The 20,349-nt window shown below is 38.1% G+C and overlaps 1 protein-coding gene across 16 annotated transcripts in view; it reads left to right on the top strand.

The window, feature by feature from the left end:
• SLC8A1 (solute carrier family 8 member A1) overlaps positions 1 to 20,349 on the top strand; it is a 447,518-nt gene that overhangs the window by 92,327 nt on the left and 334,842 nt on the right. The gene's annotated exons all lie outside the window — the stretch shown is intronic.

The raw sequence follows: 20,349 nt of genomic DNA, 5'->3' as shown, positions 1-20,349 counted from the left end.
ATGTGTTTTCCTTTTTACTTTTATGCATTTACAGTTTTTAAGTACGTTTATGGATCATGATGAAATGAGTCTTCTGACAAAATTTATGCACTTAATGATCGGTTGAAAAACTTGTATTCTGTCTTGATCATATAACAGACACACAGAAAGGGAATATCGCAAAAGTCAATTTGGGAAAGCCCAAAAATAATTTCCTGGCTACCAGGGTTCGCTGAAATGATTTTTGCTGCTTTTCTCTGACACTGTTTTTGTGATGGTCTAATGTTTCTGCTGAAATGCTAATGCTTAATTATAACTTAATGACCAATCCTGCCTTTTCAGTTTGATGCCAATGGAGAAAAGTCATAAAGTTCTTTTTTAGTTCTAGTCTGATTTTACCTAACATGGTTAAACAAACCCTTTTACCCTGCTGGCATAGGGATGGTGAGAGAAATAAAATTCTAAGTGTCTGAAATGACAAGGAGCAGGTCAGAGAAAAGAAGTGGGAAACAATTAAGTTTTCCTATTGACACTTTACAGTGACATTTGCCAACACTGTAACACAGAATATCTGATTGTGTGATGATTCCTTCATTGGCAGAGGATGTTTAGAGAGCTTTTCCTCCTTCCTTGCCTAAGGCCAGGGGCACTGCAATCACCAAAAGCAAACCAGAAAATATGACCCAGTCAGTAATATCCAAACTGCAAGGATGGAAGAAAAGGAACTGTTTGTAATATCTGCAGTGAAACATTCATTTTAAGTCATTCATTTGAAAATATTCAAATGAATGATTATGTTGACGGGATCATTGACAACTTAGGAATTTCAGGATAAACAATATAAAATATAGTTTGTTATCAAAATGGTTAACTCTTGTTAATAGCATGTGACATGGCAGGTGCGTTCTCTTCAAGGTGAAATTTCTTCTACTATAAGTGTAGAGAAAATAAATACAAGGATGGGGGAGGGGGGTACAGAGGAAACAGATTTTCCTAAAAGAGCCTTCCAATGTCTTTCACGTCTTTGACACTGTATTTATAGAGATGGGCAATCCATGTGCTGTCACAGTGAAATCTAAGAGAGACTGTAATAACCTTCCTTGGATGTGTGTGTGGGGAGAACTTTTGCTCAATATCTGTTTTACATTGGTTCTTATGCTGTTAACATCCCACTTAGTGAGACATGTTTTTTTGGGACAGATACTTTACTGAAAGATGGTAATAGGAAATGAATATCCTGCACACCCAAGGACGGATTTTCCCAAAGGCCTCTGTTGATTATGGTCCTGCCCACATTAGTACATAAACTTTATTTCTTTGCTGGGAATTCTTGCTCATTACATTTCATAATCATTTCAATTATTGAACCCTCTTGTATTAGATAAACTTTTACATGGATTACAAGTGCTATTGCATATTATTAAAGGAATACTGAGTGTTATTCAATGAATTCACAAGGGTAGCTCTTGAACATGACCAAATTGGGATTTTGTTTTGTTTACTCATTTTACCTAGGATGTTTTCTCAGAAAATGCAGTATTGCTTTCTCTCGAGAATAATGGCTCTGTACTTGTTTGAAAGGCAGCTTTCCCTGTCTAATCTGGTGTCCAGGACTTCTACCAAAGCATAAATAAATTTCTTTTGGGCAGAGTGTAGTAGAAGAAGGAAAAAAAGAGACTGGTTTGATGGTAAAATTTAGTCTGTCAAGCTCTATTTCAAACATTCACCCTATGCCATTATATTGGTTTAATTCTTGCTATGGAAGGAATATTGCCAAATTTCAGCTTTAGAAATTTAGATATCTTGTGAAAACTGGTAAGAATCAGTGGAATTATCAGCATTTCTGTGTATGTGTTCTTGCTGCTGCTAAGTCACTTCAGTCGTGTCCAACTCTGTGTGACCCATAGACGGCAGCCCACCAGGCTCCCCGTCCCTGGGATTCTTCAGGCAAGAACACTGGAGTGGGTTGCCATTTCCTCCTCCAATGCATGAAAATGAAAAGTGAAAGGGAAATCGCTCAGTCGTGTCCGATTCTTCGAGACCCCATGGACTGCAGCTACCAGGCTCCTCCGTCCATGGGATTTTTCAGGCAAGAGTACTGGAGTGGGGTGCCATCACCTTCTCTAGTATGTGTTCTTAGGAATATTCTAGATGAATAGCCATTCCTGCTGCTGCTAAGTCACTTCAGTCATGTCCGACTGTGCGACCCCATAGACGGCAGCCCACCAGGCTCCCCCATCCCTGGGATTCTCCAGGCAATAACACTGGAGTGGGTTGTTGTCATTTCCTTCTCCAATGCATGAAAGTGAAAAGTGAAAGTGAAGTCGCTCAGTCGCGTCCGACCCTCAGCGACCCCATGGACTGCAGCCTTCCAGGCTCCTTCATCCATGGGATTCTCCAGGCAAGAGTACTGGAGTGGGGTGCCATTGCCTTCTCATAGTGCTGTAAAATTCTTCCTATCTTTTATGTGGTAAGTTGAAATATGAACTTTTAGTAATGACAAAACATGTTATTTATAAGTTTAATGAAAGTACATCCTTGCATTTTTTTCTTCTTTTTAAAATTTTAAGGAATTTTCATCTTAGTGTTATAGAGTTTTACTACCGACAAGGTTTGAAGATAATTAATAGGTCTATTGCTTGAATAAATTTGTTGCGGTGACTGGTACTTAGCCTTAATCTAGGCACCAAAGATTCAAACAAAATGCATCTGGGAAAACATAATATTATCAAAGATCCCTTATTCTATTGTTTTTTTTTTTTAATGGATTGTTTTTCCACTGGTAGTTGTTTCCAACGTCAGGTCCATACAGTCAGATCCAAGTTAAAAGGAGTTTGTCATCATGTAGTCTAGGTGAAGTATGTAGACACAACTTAGTTTTTATCTTTTAAAATGAATTTATATTTCATCCAATTACAAAGGTAATCTTGAGAGATGACGTTCTCAAAAACCTAAAATACATGGATAGGACTATGGATACCCCTCAGCTTTAAAATTACTGCAGATGGTGACTGCAGCCATGAAATTAAAAGACACTTGCTTCTTGGAAGAAAAGTTATGACCAATATAGTAAAGTCACTCCGTCGTGTTCGACTCTTTGAGACCCCATGGACTGTAGCCTATCACGCTCCTCCGTCCATGGATTTTTCCAGGCAAGAATACTGGAGTGGGTTGCCACAACCTAGACAGCATATTAAAAAGCAAAGACTTTACTTTGTCAACACCGGTCTGTCCAGTGATGGAATTTCAGTTGAGCTATTTCACATCCTAAAAGATGATGCTGTGAAAGTGATGCACTCAATATGCCAGCAAATTTGGAAAACTCAACAGTGGCCGCAGAACTGGAAAAGGTCAGTTTTCATTACAATCCCAAAAAAAGGCAGTGACAAAGAATGCTCAAACTACCACACAATTGTACTCATCTCACACACTAGCAAACTAATGCTCAAAATTCTCCAAGCCAATCTTCAACAGTATGTGAACAACTTCCAGATGTTTAAGCTGGATTTAGAAAAGCTAGAGTAACCAGAGATCAAATTGCCAACATCCGTTGGATCATCGAAAAAGCAAGAGAGTTCCAGAAAAACATATACTTCTGCTTTATTGACTATGCCAAAGCCTTTGACTGTGTGGATCACAACCAGCTGTGGAAAATTCTGAAAGAGATGGGAATACCAGACCACCTGATCTGCCTCCTGAGAAATCTGAATTCAGGCCAAGAAGCAACAGTTAGAACTGAACATGGGACAGCAGACTGGTTTCAAATAGGAAAAGGAGTACGTCAAAGCTGTATATTGTCACCGTGCTTATTTAACTTATATGCAGAGTACATCATGAGAAATGCTGGGCTGGATGAAGTACAAGCTGGAATCAAGATTGTCAAAAATATCAATAACCTCACATATGCAGATGATACTACCCTTATGGCAGAAAGTGAAGAAGAACTAAAGAGCCTCTTGATGAAAGTGAAAGAGGAGAGTGAAAAAGTTGGCTTAGAGCTCAACATTCAGAAAACTAACATCATGGCATCTGGTCCCATCATTTCATGGCAAATAGATGGGGAAAAGTGGAAACAGTGGCTGACTTTATTTTTGGGGCTCCAAAATCACTGTAGATGGTGACTGCAGCCATGAAATTCAAAGATGCTTGTTCCTTGGAAGAAAAGTTATGAATGACCTAGACAGCATATTAAAAAGCAGAGACATTACTTTGCCAACAAAGTCCCATCTAGTAAAAGCTATGGTTTTTCCAGTAGTCATGTATGGATGTGAGAGTTGGACTATAAAGAAAGCTGAGTGCCAAAGAATTGATACTTTTGAACTGTGGTATTGGAGAAGACTCTTGAGAGTCCCTTGGACTGCAAGGAGATCCAACCAGTCCATCCTAAAGGAGATCAGTCCTGCATATTCATTGGAAGGACTGATGCTACAGCTGAAACTCCAATACTTGGACCACCTGATGCGAAGAACTGACTCATTTGAAAAGACCCTGATTCTGGGAAAGAGTGAAGGTGGGAGGAAAAGGGGAGGACAGAGGATGAGATGGCTGGATGGCATCACTGACTCAATGGACATGAGTTTGAGTGGACTCAGTAGTTGGTGATGGACAGGGAGGCCTGGCGTGCTGCAGTCCAGGGGGTCAGAGACCACTGAACAACTGAACTGAACAGTTTTATTAGATAGTTTTTCAAATCTTTTTTTTTTTTTGGTTTGTTTAATGATATGCATAAACCAGAATTTATGATGCTTTCCACAGTAGCTTAAAACAATTCCTTGAAAAGCCTGGATTTACAGTATATCTAATTAAGAAGTCATTAACCAAGGTAGAAGTAGAGTTCAATCTGATCAGGGAGGGAGATCAAAATGCAGTCAGATTTTTATTTTCAAGAATAAGATAGATGCCTAATCTTTGACCTCAGTTTTAGTGTAGAAAAAGTCATTTAAATTTATAAAATAAGCGTGTCTGTCCTCATTCATATTTTTATATAAATGAGTTGAATTATTTCAACTTGACCCTTTTAAAGATCAAAATCCATATTTTAGGAAAATAGCATTAAGTGGTAAGTGCTGCTTGTGGTCTCAAATAAAATTTATTCTCAGCAAAACATTTGAAAATTACAATGCAAACACTCATTAGACAGATATAATTAACAATTAGCACATGCTTTTGTATAAACACAATCAATGACAAATACTAAACCCATGCTAGCTAATCTTGAATTTCAACAGGGAATTCTGTCTAATGTTAACAGCTAATAAAAAATAAATGAAGAATATGCTAATTTGATTTGTGGTTAGGAAGGTGACATCCAAAAATTTGAAGTGCTACTAATGTTTGTTCTTTAATGATGCTTGTTTCTTGGTAATAATTATAGAAAATGTTGTTCGGTGTTTCAAGGTCTAACATTAGCTTGACTGTTCTGGAAAATGTTAAGGTTAATTAACTAGTGCAGATACAAATCAAATTTAATTACTTAGTTATAGCTCAACAATAATATCATTTTTGGAAGATTACTCAAAACATCATGAGCATTTACTGCTATATATTTAAAATGCAAAGTTGGAAAATGAAGTATGTAGGTCGCTTAGCAAATCATTTTACTGGGAGTTTCTAGCCATAATTTGTTAAGCAATGGATCTGTCCAAAATTAATTTAGCTTTAAAGACTATTAATGTTTACAAGTTTGATTGCAACTTCATTAGCAATATAATATTTATTGTATTGCTAATACAATAGCAATAGCTATTAGCAAATAGCAAATACAATATGTAAGACATCTCAACAAATATAGCTCTTGGATGCAAAATATTTACATCACTTTCTTTTTTGAAAAATATCTAGAAAAGAAATTCCATATAAGCTTTATGGAATCGTTATTATATTCCAGGGAAAATAAGTACTTTGTTTTTGCTATTTATATTACCAGTATTCTTTTCTTGCTCTATAGAATACCAAGGAATAAAGACTTAGCTATATGATAAAACAATTCAGAGAGTAGAAAGAGAAGGCAGTCAGCTATAAAAAATGAAAAAAATATTAGGAAAATTTGAAATGATCAGAAAAAGAACAATAATTGTATTTGGGGGGAAATCAGAAATGGTGAACAATACTAGAGAAAATAGTGTTAGACAAAAAAGCCTATTAGCTCATACTACCTTGAATCCAACATATTCTAGATTTACTTTGTGGCAAAAGTATTTATCTGTGACATTTAGCCAATTAAAATGATGGAGGCATGATACCTTACATTGATAAAAAATTTTCCCAAGTAATATAAAAAATTTAGATGGAATAATTGTAGGGTTTTAATGGACTTCCACTTTGGATTATCTTTTCAGACTGGAATATTTATCTCTTTTACAAGCAAACCACATGTAATATCATTTGAAAATCTAAATTGTAATTACAAGAAATATTTTTATAAATGCATATGTTTTCATGAATGCATAACTACTATAAAAAATAAGACAGGTTTAGAGCCAAAAAAAAAAAAATTACAAGTTCTAATTCACCGCTTCTGGGAACCTAAATTGATTATGTGCAGAAGGGTTGTTTACCATGTCAACTAGATTGCTGCCTTTGCTACTGTAATCTCATTTTCCCACTGCAGATTAGAGTTTGGGGTTATAATAGAATTATGTAAAGAAATTTTATCTTAGCAAATGAGATGTCATAGTTTAGACACACTGAAGTGTTTATAGGACTGCCTTCTGAGTCATCATTCAAGGCCATCACATAGGGGGCTGATTGATTTTCTGGTTCAGGGTTAGAGAAGAATTTATCAATCAGTCTGTACATACTAAGTTACTAATTTGCACTCAGTTCTGGACTAATTATTTTGAAGGAAATAGAAGAAGTATCTCCGAATACTCTAAAACGGGGGATAATGAGATAACATATTTTAATCAGTATAAATGTCATTCCAAAGATAAGCTATAAGTTGTAGGAGAAGCCTTAATTTGGGGTAAAATATTTGCATTTGCAGAAGGCATAATTGGAGAGAAAAGTGATGTTCATTTTAGGATGGAATCGTAACTTGGTAAACCTGAGTATGGACATTTTCAATATATTGGATGGTTCTTAATGAAAGACTCAGTGAACATTAATTTTCTTTAATGGAATTTTATTTTTTAAAATTACGGTTGATTTACAGTGTTGTTAGTTTCAGGTGTGCAGCAAAGCGAGTCACATTTTTGTTTATATTCTTTTCCATTATTGTTTATCATAGGATGTTGAATATAGTTCCATATCCTATAGAGTAGGACCTATGCATTCTGTATATTACCATTTTGCATCCGCTAACCACAAACTCCCCCTCCGTCTCTCTCCCTGCCCCACTTTGGCAACCACAGGTCTGTTCTGTGTCTGCGAATCTGTTTCTCTTTTGTAGATAAGCTCATTTGTGTCATATTTTATATTCCACATATAAGTGATATCATTTGGCATTTGTCTTTCTCTGTGGGACTTCTCTTAAGCATGATAATCTTTAGGTCCATCCATGCTAAATAATGCCCCAAATGGCCTTAGTTCATTTAATGGGATTTTAAATCATTATGAAGGCATTTAAATTAATCTGAGTGTACATCCCTTTAAGCCAGTCACAAACTGACCAGTGTTGCATGATTCTACTTATATGAGATATCTGAAATAGTATATATCACTCATAGATGCAAGAGCAGGATGGTGGTTGTTGGAGGAAATGGAAGGGAAAATGGACAGTTGTTAATCAACAGGTATAAAGTTTCAGTTAATGCAAAATGAGTTAGTTCTAGAAGTCTGCCATACAACATCATACCTGTAGTTAACAATATTGTGCCATGTACTTAAAAATCTTTAGAGTTGGATCTTATCAAGTGCTTTTTACTACAATAGCATAAAAATTTTAAATTGTTGAAAAAAGAAAAGTGTATGATCTACTTAAAAATCAGCTTATGTGCTTGCCCCTCTGTATCTCAATGCCTCTTATTGTTTATAAGGAAACTTTACAAGATTTCTAAAAAAATATTGCCAGTATTGTCTTTTGCACTTAGTGGGATTCGTCCTTGGTCTCTAGAAACAGTTTTAATTTCCTTTAGTGCTGTAGCCACTGGAATAGTCCTTAGCCCATTTTTCCTTCCTTCTGACTCCATTTTCTCAGAGTTAACCAGTGTGCAACTGTCATCTCGGTAGAACCCAAGTAGATTTCACATCATATTGTGAAGTAGGGAGAGATTTTCTTTGCTTTTCTTTCCTGAGGACTCTGGTAACCCATGAAAAGAGATTTAAGCATGCTGAATTCTTTGGAATGGAGCCACCTTCAGGGTATAACACCTATGATAGGATTTTATTTGTTGTTTCACTGCTCTTTGTTAGCCAAGGTATAGAAAATTGCCTGTGGATTTCAGTATCTTGAGAACCATAGAGGTTTTCCTGTAAAGGATCTCCACCATGTTCTGTCATGGTTACTGAAATCCACTCACTGGAGATTCATTCTTTGGGATGGGAAAGCTGTTAGGTCCCTGTGTGTGTGTGTGCTAAGTCGCTTCAGTCATGTCCAACTTTCTGTGACCATATGGACTGTAGCTCACCAGGCTCCTCTGTCCATGGAATTCTCTAGGCAAGAATACTGGAGTGGGTTGCCATGCCCTCCTCCAGGGGATCTTCCCGACCCAGGGATTGAACCCAAGTCTCTTATGTCTCCTGCATTGGCAGGTGCCTTCTTTACTACTAGCACTGCCTGTTAGGCTGCTATCATGTTCTAAATGCTATGCAACTCTTAAGGGTTATCCTTAGAACAGCAGATGTGGCTCTGTGCCCAGTGGTGGGAAAGGAAGAAAGGACATCCAAATGTAAAGTGGGTCTGTGGCACTAGAGGTGATCTTTATAATTGCCTTGGGTGAGCCAGCTGAGGGGAACCTTGTGGAAGGTGTTGATGGAGCAGACCAGCAGCAAGTGGGGTTCTGCTGTGGCTACCCACACTGTCTTGCAGCTTCTGTCCTGGGAGTGGGGAAGTCCAGAAGGTCCTGGAGGGGAAAACAAGCGGTCAACAATATGGCCAGAATTAAAGGAAATCTCCTCCTTTGCTTCCTTTCCTGGCTCAACAGACTGCCTACGTAATACCAGATCTGCTTGCCAAAGGTTGAGCCAGCCAGAGCTCTTTCTTTTCACAGGCCTATACAGCTGTCTCTCTGTAGAGCTAGGCGAAATCAACAATGCCTTTTATTTCCTGCCTTTCTCCCCAGGACTTGTGTTCTCCATGACATTTTCTTTCCCTCTTACAATGTCTCCACAGGGTTACATAGGGGAATAGTCATTGTGTGCTTTGTGATCATTGAAGACACAGAAGCAAGGGGCAAGAACAGCCAAAGCAGAAATCGGAGAGATTTCATTATGCCCAGGAATTCAGCTATTAATGACGCAACCTGGAATATTTTATTTCTAGATACAATTTTTAAAGCTTAGGTATGAGAGATCCTGAGTACTTGGGACCCTTGAAGCCCTTGAAACAAAGTACTTGGTGACCCTTGAAACAAAGCCCTCTGTACTTTTCCATGTTAGACTTCCCGAGATAAAAGATGGACATAGGAGGAGCTCTCGACTTGGGTTCTGTGCCCAGGTTGGAGCTCTCCCTACTGGCTTTGTACCTTTCAGCGAAGATACTTAAGCTCTGAGTCAGTTTCTTTCCCTGTGAAATGAAGATGACAATGGTAAATGTTTTGATGGTGTGGTGATGGTGGTAGTAATGCCAGTGATACTGAGGTGATAGTGATGGTGTTGGAGGCGGTAGCTTTGGACAGGGTGGTGGTGGTGCTGATAATAATAATGATGGTGGTATTGGAGGTTGTGATTTTGAATATGGTCATGGTATAAGTAGTGGTAATGGTGGTGGTAGTGGTGTAGGTGGTGATGGTGGTCATAGTGATGGTGTGGGAGGTGGTAGTTTTGACTGTGATGGAGAGAGGGAGGTGACGGTGGTGGAGAGATGGTTTTAAGATGTATAGCGAGCTGGGTTTCATGCTATTTTCCTTACAATATTCATTTGATTAAATCCTCACAACAATTATATTGCTGTGCTTAGTTGCCCAGTTGTGTCCGACACTTTGCGACCCTATGGACGGTAGACCCTCAGGCTCCTCTGTCCGTGGGGATTCTCCAGGCAAGAATACTGGAGTGGGTCGCCATGCCCTCCTCCAGGGGATCTTCCCAACCCAGGGATCGAACCCACGTCTCCCGTATTGCAGGCAGATTCTTTACCGTCTGAGCCACCATAAAGCTATTGGTTGAGTGCTATTGTACTCACTTTATAGTTGGAGAAATTGAGGCTTGGAGAGTAACTGCTTTTCTTTGGGTCAAACAGCTAATGAGAGGGGACCTGGAATTTAGCAGTAGGGCTGCCTGACTGTAGAGGTTAGTCTCCTCCGGGCTGGTCTTTCCCGTCACGTGGCTGTCATAGGCGACGCAGAGACAAACACGAAGGCCACAGTGCTGTGATCCTGACTGCGTGTGGTTGTGCAGCCTGAAGATGGGAAACTAGAAGAAAAGATGTATCCTCTCTGGATTCTTGAACATGCATTCACCATGATGCCCCCCACACTCCATCAGTCTAGAAGAGCCATGATTAACTGAGTTTGAGAAGCAGGAAAAACTCTAAATGCTATAATCCTTCCATCTCTGCGACATGCCCAATTACCGTCTATTCTCTCTCACAGTATTTATTTCCTCTTGTTCCTGAATAGTAAAGGAACTCTATTAGTAGCTTTCTGTCATTGCCCTCACTGGCTCTGTGTCTTAACTTCCTTATATGGCTGAACAGTGAATGTAGCTTTTCTTAAAATAGTAGGTTCTTGGTCTGTCTGTCTTTTTTGTGTATTACAAGACAGTGTAAATTAATGATGACAGAGGGTACCAGAGGATGCTTGTTACTTTGTGTCAGCACTACTACCAAGTTTGAAAAGTTGCATTCTTTGCCCCTGGAGGTCATTAACAGTAGGAATTTTTGCTAGGAGGTTTTCCTAGAAGAAGGGACCCACATGACAGTTCAACTGATACAAACCTACCCACAGCAAATGGAATTAAAAGTTCAATTCAAAGTCCCTTTTGCTTTTGAGCTACATTCTCTAGGACGCAAGAACAACAACAAAACACTTTGAACTAAAATCAGGTAACTGTCCAAAGACAACTTGCATATACTTTATATCAGCTCAGCATTCAGGTGTTTCTGTACGGCATTTGCTTTCAAGCATAGTTTTATTTTTTAGACTTTTGCGTTTGGAATAAATTCATTGTCAATATGTTTATAAATATAATTAATTTTGACATTTAACAGTAGCCCCCAACTGTTCATTTTCAAAAGAGAACTTTTATCTTTCACACACATTTATTACTTACTGAGATAAAGGTGGGAAAGCAAAATTAAGTCCTATTAACATGTAGTTTAATTTTGTGGTGAAGTTGCTAAGTCCTGGCCAACTCTTAGTGACCTCATGGACGGTAGCCTGCCAGGCACCTCTCTCTTTGGGATTTCCTAAGCAAGCATACTAGAGTAGGTTGCCATTTCCTCTCCAGGGGATCTTCCTGACCAAGGGATCCAATCTGGGTCTTCTGCATTGCAGGAGGATTCTTTACCAACTGAGCCACCAGGGAAGCCTAGTTTAATTTTTAGGGCATACTGAACTGAACTGAAAACAAAGGGGGGAAAAAAGTAATTCCCAAAGGACAGTTCTCATTCTAGCATACTAGACATTACAATCTTAACTTGACACCACGCTTCAAGTGAGCTATTTAGTTTAATTTTTAGGAAGAGAGAAAAAGGAAGAGAATAGAAAGGAAACGGAGGGAGAGGATAAGCGAGAAAGAGAAGTTAAGGCGGGGAGAGTAAGAAAAGAACGGGAGTAGACAGAGAAAGAAAACAGAGGGGAGGAGAAAGGCAGGCAGAGAGACAAGAGATGGAAGCTGAGAATATACAGCCCTGATTAGAATTTGGCTATTACTAAAATGAAGTGAAGCCTGGAATTCATTCAGAGTCTTGCTCAAGCACACAAAAGATAGTCTTTGAGTGAGAAAGTAGACCTGGGATTCACTTAAACTGCTGCTTTATTAAAAACAGCCACTTTGTCTTCGGAATGAAATGGACATACGATTGCCTGAGTGTGTTTGAGGAGCCAGAGGAAGGAGGTGGGATCCAATAGTGATGGTGTCTGCTTTCAACAACTGTTTTATGAATATCTGTCCTGTGTCAAGTCCCTTATAAGATGCTGGGACAAGAGTGGTGACTAAGACGTGGCCCCTGGAATGCAGAGTCTCTTGCTGGCCTTGAGGAGGTAGCTGTGCACATTATGCAGTCCTGCACTGATGTGGCTGGGGCACCATACAGCTTCTGTGTGCCTTCCTAGTTGCTGTTCCGTCAGTGCCTCCCGATGGGGATTTTGGCACTGGTGTGAGGCTGAGGGGGAGTGATGCTCAGCTCTCAGCGAGGCTGCTAGCTGTAGCAGCTGCACTGTGTGCCTGCTCTTCTCCAGAAGAAAGCCACTCTGCTCCCTCTGTCTCCCTGTCTAGCTCCCCCACATGGCTTCCATCACCATTTGACTGCCCTCTCTAATAAAGACCAGAAGTGTAAAGATTGGGAAGAATTCAGGTCTGATTCATTATTCATAGCCTTGGTGAACTCAGGGATGTGAAGTAGAGAAAGGTGGTGTGTGTGTGTGTGTGTATGCGTGCATGCTCAGTCTCGTCCAACTCTTTGTGACCCCCTGGACTATAGCCTGCTAGGCTCCTCTGCCTGGAATTTTCCAGGCAAGAATACTGGAGTGGGTTGCCATTTCCTTCTCCAGGGGATCTTCCTGACCCAGGGATGGAACTTGTGTCTCTTGCTGCCCCTGCATTGGCATGTGGATTCTTTACCACTATGCCTGGCATAGTCATTTACAAAAAAGAAGCACATTAAAGATAACAAATAATATAAAAACCAAATAAGTGAAAGTGAAAATTACTTGGGTGTGTCTGACTCTTTGTGGCCCCATAGACTATACAGTCCATGGAATTCTCCAGGTCAGAGTACTGGAGTGGGTAGCCTTTCCCTTCTCCAGGGAATCTTCCCAAACCCAGGGATTAAACCTAGGTCTTCCGCACTGCAGGTGGATTCTTTACCAACTGAGCTATCAAGAAAGCCCCCAAACCAAATAAGTGAAGCTTAAATCCTTTCTTCTGGAATTTTAATAAATTGTAAAGTTACAAAATATATACATCCACTGGCTTGATCTGCTAAAATCATCATATCAATTTGTTACAATGTTTTATTTAAATTGACATTCCTGTCAATGTGTATTAGGGTAGCCTGTGTCATTTATTGTCCAAATCAGAGCACTTTTTCTAGTAAAAGAGAACACCATTAATAATTATACAGGTGTAATAATTAGGAAGTGTGGGATGATAATCCTAAATTTAAGCACATTCTGTGTGTGTTGTTTCAGAAAAGAAGAGATTCTGTTTCTACTAAAGACACTTGTAATAAGAGAGCAATGGTCATCAGAAACAAAAGACTTTGAAGTTTCTGTTTGCTTCAATTACCCACATTCTATCCATTTTTTTCAATGAAGCTATTAAAAAAATCATCTTAATACAACTTGGCTGGTAAACACATCTGATGGAATGAGGACATTATGAGGAATTAATTAGATTAGAGGCAATGGAAGAGGGAATCCATTATACTCAAACCACAACTCCAGTGGTTTGTTAGTCAAACTACATTGGCAGGTTTCCCTTTTATTTTTTATTTTTGCATGGATTAAACAATTGATTTTTCTTCTCCATCTTCAGGGAAATTGTAGAGGAAGATCTGTGGTATTGTAAGTATAACGTTGTCAGCAGCACTTGCAAAGTTACCAATTATGTCTTTATTTAAGGAAAAAGAATCTCAGAAGTCCCTTCCAGGTTTACAGTGTAGTTCTTCAGCAGCATTTCATCCTCCTGGGACCCGGTGGCCTTGTCTTACCTTTCTGTTCTTAGACTTGATTGTGGAAGCCTAGAGAAACGCTTGGTGAGCTTCTAAGCTGCCATGTTTCCCTGGGCTATCCCTGCTGTTCGTGTGTTCCAGGGTCACTCCTCAGGGCCTTGTCCCTACATGTTTTTCCATTCCTTCCTGCCACAACCATCTGAGCCAGATAGTCCATGCTCTTTGGTATCCACATGACACAAACCCATCTGTCTTTCTTCCCCAGTGTTACCATCTGCAAAGGGCTTTCTCATATTGATTCCTACTGTCTTATTATAAATATACATCACTTTCTTCTTTTTTTAAACCTATAATCTTTTCAGAATGGCTATGTAGGAGTAGGAAGAGCAATAATTGACCTCTAGGCATAAGCCAATTAATTCCAATCAAGTTAGCTCTCTGTTTCCTATATTACATATTTGGATTCATCATAAAGTATGAAAATGAGGCTTATTTATTGATTTATAAAAAAAGGGAAAAATACTGCAAAATTATATAAACAGTGAATAAACTTCTAAGAGACTAAAACCAGTCCTCATTTAAGTGTACAAGTGGATGGAACAGAAAAATATTTGAAGAATTCAATATTTAAGTTAAGTAATGGGTAATTACAGCTCAAAGCAAGAACAGTGGAGAATTTAACACGAGGAAAAATCAATCAGGAAAATATAGAATCAGATATATTAAACTTGGAAATATCCTTTCATAAAAAATAAATCTGAGAGTTTTAATTGACCACACTCTGTACTCAGGAGAAGATACAGGTAACAAAATGCAGTGGCCCTAGTGTGCACACGTGAGTCACACCAACGCATGGGAACACATCTGGTTGCTCCATCTCATGTACAACCCTATTTATAGATGCAGACGTGTACAGATATTTAATTCCCCACAGTCTACCTGTCTCTGTGACTAGAACCTCAATAGTTCCCAGAATTTTGGTCTTCATAAAGGATATTTTTTTCCAACAAAATTAACGCCTAAAATAAAAGAGAGCAAAGAATGCAACTTCAGTCATTAGTAGCTCTGTAATCACTGTGATTTGTGTTTCATTTTATAAAATACTTGAAGGGCATACACAGTATTTTCACATTAGGGAAATCAAGGTTTTAGTTCTCTGTTTCTAAATTGTTCTTGCAATTAGAGTACCATTTAAACATTGAGTTTTTTTCTCTTGCATACTACTTAAACATTTCTTTTTTCAATTGGTATAAAATATGAGCCAAGAAGGGCATTTTCTGAGCAGCTGTTAGTTAGTGTATCTATAACTCAGGCAGTACTTAGTGAAACATGTCACCAGGTGCCTACGAGAGGTCGGCTTATTCATGAGACCATGTGCAGCTGCTTGGATTTGCATCTGTTACACTTTTACCTATTTATCCAGGAATTAATAAATATCTTCCTTATAAACAAAATAGGACTAAAACTCCTTGACACACATTAACCTTTGTATACCTTGAATTCCTACTTAAAGGATGTTTATTTAGATTTATCATGCTGTGCATTTTATGTAATAAAGCCTCCAAAAGCTGTAAGACATGAGTGTTTTCATGTTACACGAAACTCACATGGTATTTAGAGAATAGGAACAAATATAAGGTGTAAAGTAAATTGATGCTAATAACACCTGAATTCTTCTAGAATTTTTTTTAATAAGAACGGGGATCTGATTGTAAAAATTCTTAAAATAGATAATTTTAAAGATCAAAAATGATAGCCAAAAAATTAGACTCTTAATTTTTCAGAGTGTACTTAAATGGAGTCAGTAACCACAAAAATGTCCATCAGTAGTTTTCATCTATAGCAAAATTGTGTTTATGTCTTCCTAGTTGATAATGCCATGATAATATGAAATAAAAACATATTTTTATTATTGTGACTGACTGACATCTTTGTAAGGTCTTCCCTCATAGCTCAGTTGGTAAAGAATCTGCTTGTAGTGCAGGAGACCTGGGTTCGATCCCTGGGTGGGGAAGATCCCATGGAGAAGGAAATGGCAACCCACTCCAGTATTCTTGCCTGGAAAATCCCATGGACAGAAGAGTCTGGTGGATTTCGGTCCATGGGGTCGCAGAGTCAGGCACGACTGAGCAACTAACATGAACATCTTTGTAATTTTAATAACTTTGGTTTTGAGGACATTATATTTGCCAATGCATTTAGCAGAAATTTTTGAAATCAGTAAGATTAATTGTGCTGTCTTCAATCTATGCAGGTGGAAGTGCCTAAGAAACATATTTTTAGCAAGGAAACAGCCTGAATATCCTTTCTCTTAAAGTTGTGCTCCCTTCCTGTGGTCAAGAAATGGCATCAATTAAGAGTGTTTGCCCCAGCAGAGGTCCCTATATTATATAGTTGGTTTCCATTTAGCCATCTATTCCATACATGGCAGTGTATTTAAGTCACTCCCAATCTCCCAATTCATCCTACCCTCCTTCCCTCCTTCCCCTAAATGGGGAGGAGATCCAAAAGGTGGGAATATATGTATACATATGGCTAATTCACTTTGCCATATAGTAAAAGCTAGCACAACCTTGTGGAGTAGCTATACTCCAATAAAAATAAAAATAAATGTTGGTCAGATAGTTAAAAAAAAAAAAAAGGAGTGCATTCCCTTCCATGTTAAATTTATGGCCGTGAGTGGTATAAGTAGATAATTTTTCTCAGACTTTAGTCCAGTGCCTGATATACTGTAAATGGATCTAACTAGATGATCACAAAATGAATGTAAATAAATGTACTACCCCTCCCTGTTAAACAGCCTTTGCGTTGGCAGGAGAAGTAACACATTCATGAAAACTAGTTATATATAGGGTAAGTTAAGTACACTTCATATATTATCAGAATCACAAGCCATCTCACCCACAGGATTATTCAGCTTTGGAGACAAGAGTCACAGTTGCAGGAGATTGCTTCCTCCATGATGTTAATGTATTCTGACACATCCCTAAGCCACCTGTATAGCATGAGTAGTAGAGCGTGGTCCTGATGCACACGAGTCTGGAGTCAGATGATTCGGTTCAGATGCTCGCTTAGATGTTTATTTGAAAGGTCATGTTAGTCTGGTTGTTTAGTGTCTCTGCCCCAGTTTTCTCACCTATTAAGCAGGATAAATAGCTCAACATCAATGCTTTTTATGAGAAGTAAATTACATTACATATGTAAAAGGATGAGAACCATGTCTATCACACGGTTAAAACTCAATCCATGTTGACTCTTATTAAAATACTGACTTTAAAACAGTGTACATGTCTGTTAAAAAATCATGTACCCAACATAAATATTGTGAAAAGATAAGGAGAAAATTGTAAATGATCTCACAAACCAGAGATGATTAACCTTTTACCTTTTTGTATATATAATCTTTGTTTTGCTCTCTTTGCTTTGTAGGTATGTGTTTAAAATAGTCCTTTTATAAATAGAATTCTTTAAAATCTTAATAGTTGAACAGTATTAAGTTGGTTAGTGTTAGTTGCTCAGTCGTGTCCAATTCTGTGACCCCATGGACAGTAAGTGGCCTGCCAGGCTCCTCTGTCCATGGAGTTCTCCAGGCAGGACTACTGAAGTGGGTTGCCATTCCCTTCTCCAGGGGATCTTTGTGACCCAGAGATAGAACCTAGGTCTCCTGCACTGCAGGCAGATTTTTACCGTCTGAACCCCTTAGTGAGGCCCCTGTTATTTGACTTTGACTCGATATTTTGTTTTCTTTTTACAAATGTTTACATATAAACAATGAATACCACAGTGAACATTTTGGAAAAAAAATCTTGATGGACACTTAATTCTTTAAGTTAAATCATTAAATTGGAAGAAATAGACCAAAATAGAGAGTCATGTTAAGGCTTTTAGTAACTTTTACCAAGTTATTTTAAGAGAGTCTGTACTAATTTATATTCCTAATATCTATGCAAAATTTTCTGATGAGTTTGATAATTTATTAGAAAATCTTATCTGTGCTTATACATACAAATGCTTTCTTTAAAAATTTTTGCTAATGTTGTCTACTATGTGTATAATATCATGCCAGCTATTTTCATACATGAAATTTGTTGCCTTTGAAGTGTTCCTGGATTCCAATATACCATTATTCTTCAAAGTCCTCCTTGTTTTTCTCTTTTGAAATTATCTTCAGAGCAATAGATAACATCTTTAAAAAATTTTATATAGCATTATCTTTCTGAATATTCACATTATTTAGAAGTCTTCGTGCCAGATAACTTAAGTCTGTTCCAAAATCAAATCCAATCCAAAAAAATAATTATGTTTCAAAATAATTTATTAAGCTTGCAGCTGTACTGCAATATTACAATATGGGGTCAAAAAAATCTCAGTTTGGATCTCTTGCTGCCTTTATGGGTATAGCTAATTTACTTCTATGTTCTTAAGACTCAGTTTCTTTTTCTAAAATTGGTGAAAATACTTCTTAATCATAGTGCTATGATGAGTATCATGAAATATGTAAAAATGGTTTGCTAATACAGTGGTACTGAAATATTGTTATCTAATACTAAAGGTAATTTTCAATGATTTGAAAGAGTAAGGAAATGTATAAAAATGCCATGCTAAAACTATGATGATGACTATATTTATATTGTAGGAAAATTTCACAATTCTTTTTTTTTTCATCACTGTACAAATAGACATCTGCTAAGTTTTATTCTTTCCTGTAATGCTCATCAATGTTCAGTTATTGATAGGGTATATAAGCCACTTTTATTAGTCACCATGCAGAAAGCTTTTAGTGCAAACCAAGTAAGATTACTTTCAGTGTTATTTCCCTGGTATGCTATGTGGATTTCAACCTTATTTGGCCAGTAACAAGTCAAATTGAGAGACTTTCCTGGAATTTCTGAAAATCAGGAATTTCTCATTGCATCATTTCAGTGCCCTCAGAGGGGTACTATGATAATCTCACAAATCATATTTATTGCCTAAAGCTTTAGTGACTAGAGGAGGCATGTGAAACCACATAATGTTTTGAAAAGTTGAATCATAAAGTTTGTATTTCATGGGTTTCCTCTAGTATTTGCTTCTGAAGGTTGGCTCTTTTCTTTTTCTTTTCTTTTTGTCAAAAAGTGCTCCTTTTGATTCATCTCACTCTTAGTCCATGATTGCTCTGATTCACTGGGGTATTTTTACATAGCTCACAGCACCCTATGTTTGGTGGTGAAGGGATGGGAATAGGGACTTAACAGCTAATTAATAAATTAATGGCTTTATTGTTTGGTTGTTAGGCAAAGTAGGAACAAGAGGTCCATATGCATATGACCACAATTACAGAAAACTAACCAAACTGATCACACGGACCATGGTCTTGTCCAGCTCAGTGAAACTATGAGCCATGTCCTGTAGGGCCATCTGGGATGGACGGGTCATGGAGGAGAGTTCTGACAAACTGTGGTCCACTGGAGAAGGAATGGCAAACCACTTCAGTATTCTTGCCTTGAGAACCCCATGAACAGTATGAAAAGGCAATAAAGTATGACACCGAAAGATGAACTTCCCAGATTGGTAGGTGCCCAATATCCTACTGGAGATCAGTGGAAAAACAACTCGAGAAAGAATGAAGAGACAGCCAAAGCAAAAACAACACCCAGTTGTGGATGTGATGGGTGATGGAAGTAAAGTCTGATGCTGTAAAGAGCAATATTGCGTAGGAACCTGGAGTGTTAGGTCCATGAATCAAGGTGGCAAGAGTGAACATTGACATTGTAGGACTCAGTGAACTAAAATGGACTGGAATGGGTGAATTTAATTCAGATGACCATTAGATCAACTACTCTGGGCAAGAATCCCTTAGTAGAAATGGAGTAGCCATCATAGTCAACAAAAGAGTCCAAAATGCAGTACTTGGGTGCAATATCAAAAACAACAGAATGATCTCTGTTTGTTTGCAAGGCAGCCCATTCAATATCACAGTAATCCAAGTCTATGCCCTGACCAATAATGCTGAAGAAGCTGAATGGTTCTGTGAAGACCTACAAGACCTTTTAGAACTAACACCCAAAAAAGATGTCCTTTTCATTATAGGAGACTGGAGTGCAAAAGTAGGAAGTCAAGAGCTATCTGGAGTAACAGGCAAATTTGGCCTTGGAGTACAAAATGAGGCAGGGCAGGGCTAGCAGAGTTTTGCCAAGAGCACACACTGGTCATAGCAAACACCCTTTTCCAACAACACAAGAGAAGACTCTACACATGGACATCACCAGATGGTCAACACCGAAATCAGATTGATTATATTCTTTGTAGCCAAAAATGGAGAAGCTCTATACAGTCAGCAAAAACAAGACTAGGAGCTGAGTATGGCTCAGATCATGAACTCCTTATTGCCAAATTCAGACTTAAATTGAAGAAAGTAGGGAAAACCACTAGACTATTCAGGTATGACCTAAATCAAATCC

Source organism: Bos javanicus, chromosome 11 (genome assembly GCF_032452875.1).
Source record: "Bos javanicus breed banteng chromosome 11, ARS-OSU_banteng_1.0, whole genome shotgun sequence".
In the NCBI taxonomy this organism is placed as follows: Eukaryota; Metazoa; Chordata; class Mammalia; order Artiodactyla; family Bovidae; genus Bos; species Bos javanicus.
Note: the sequence above shows the minus strand (reverse complement) of the source record. Positions and strands in the feature narration are given on the sequence as shown.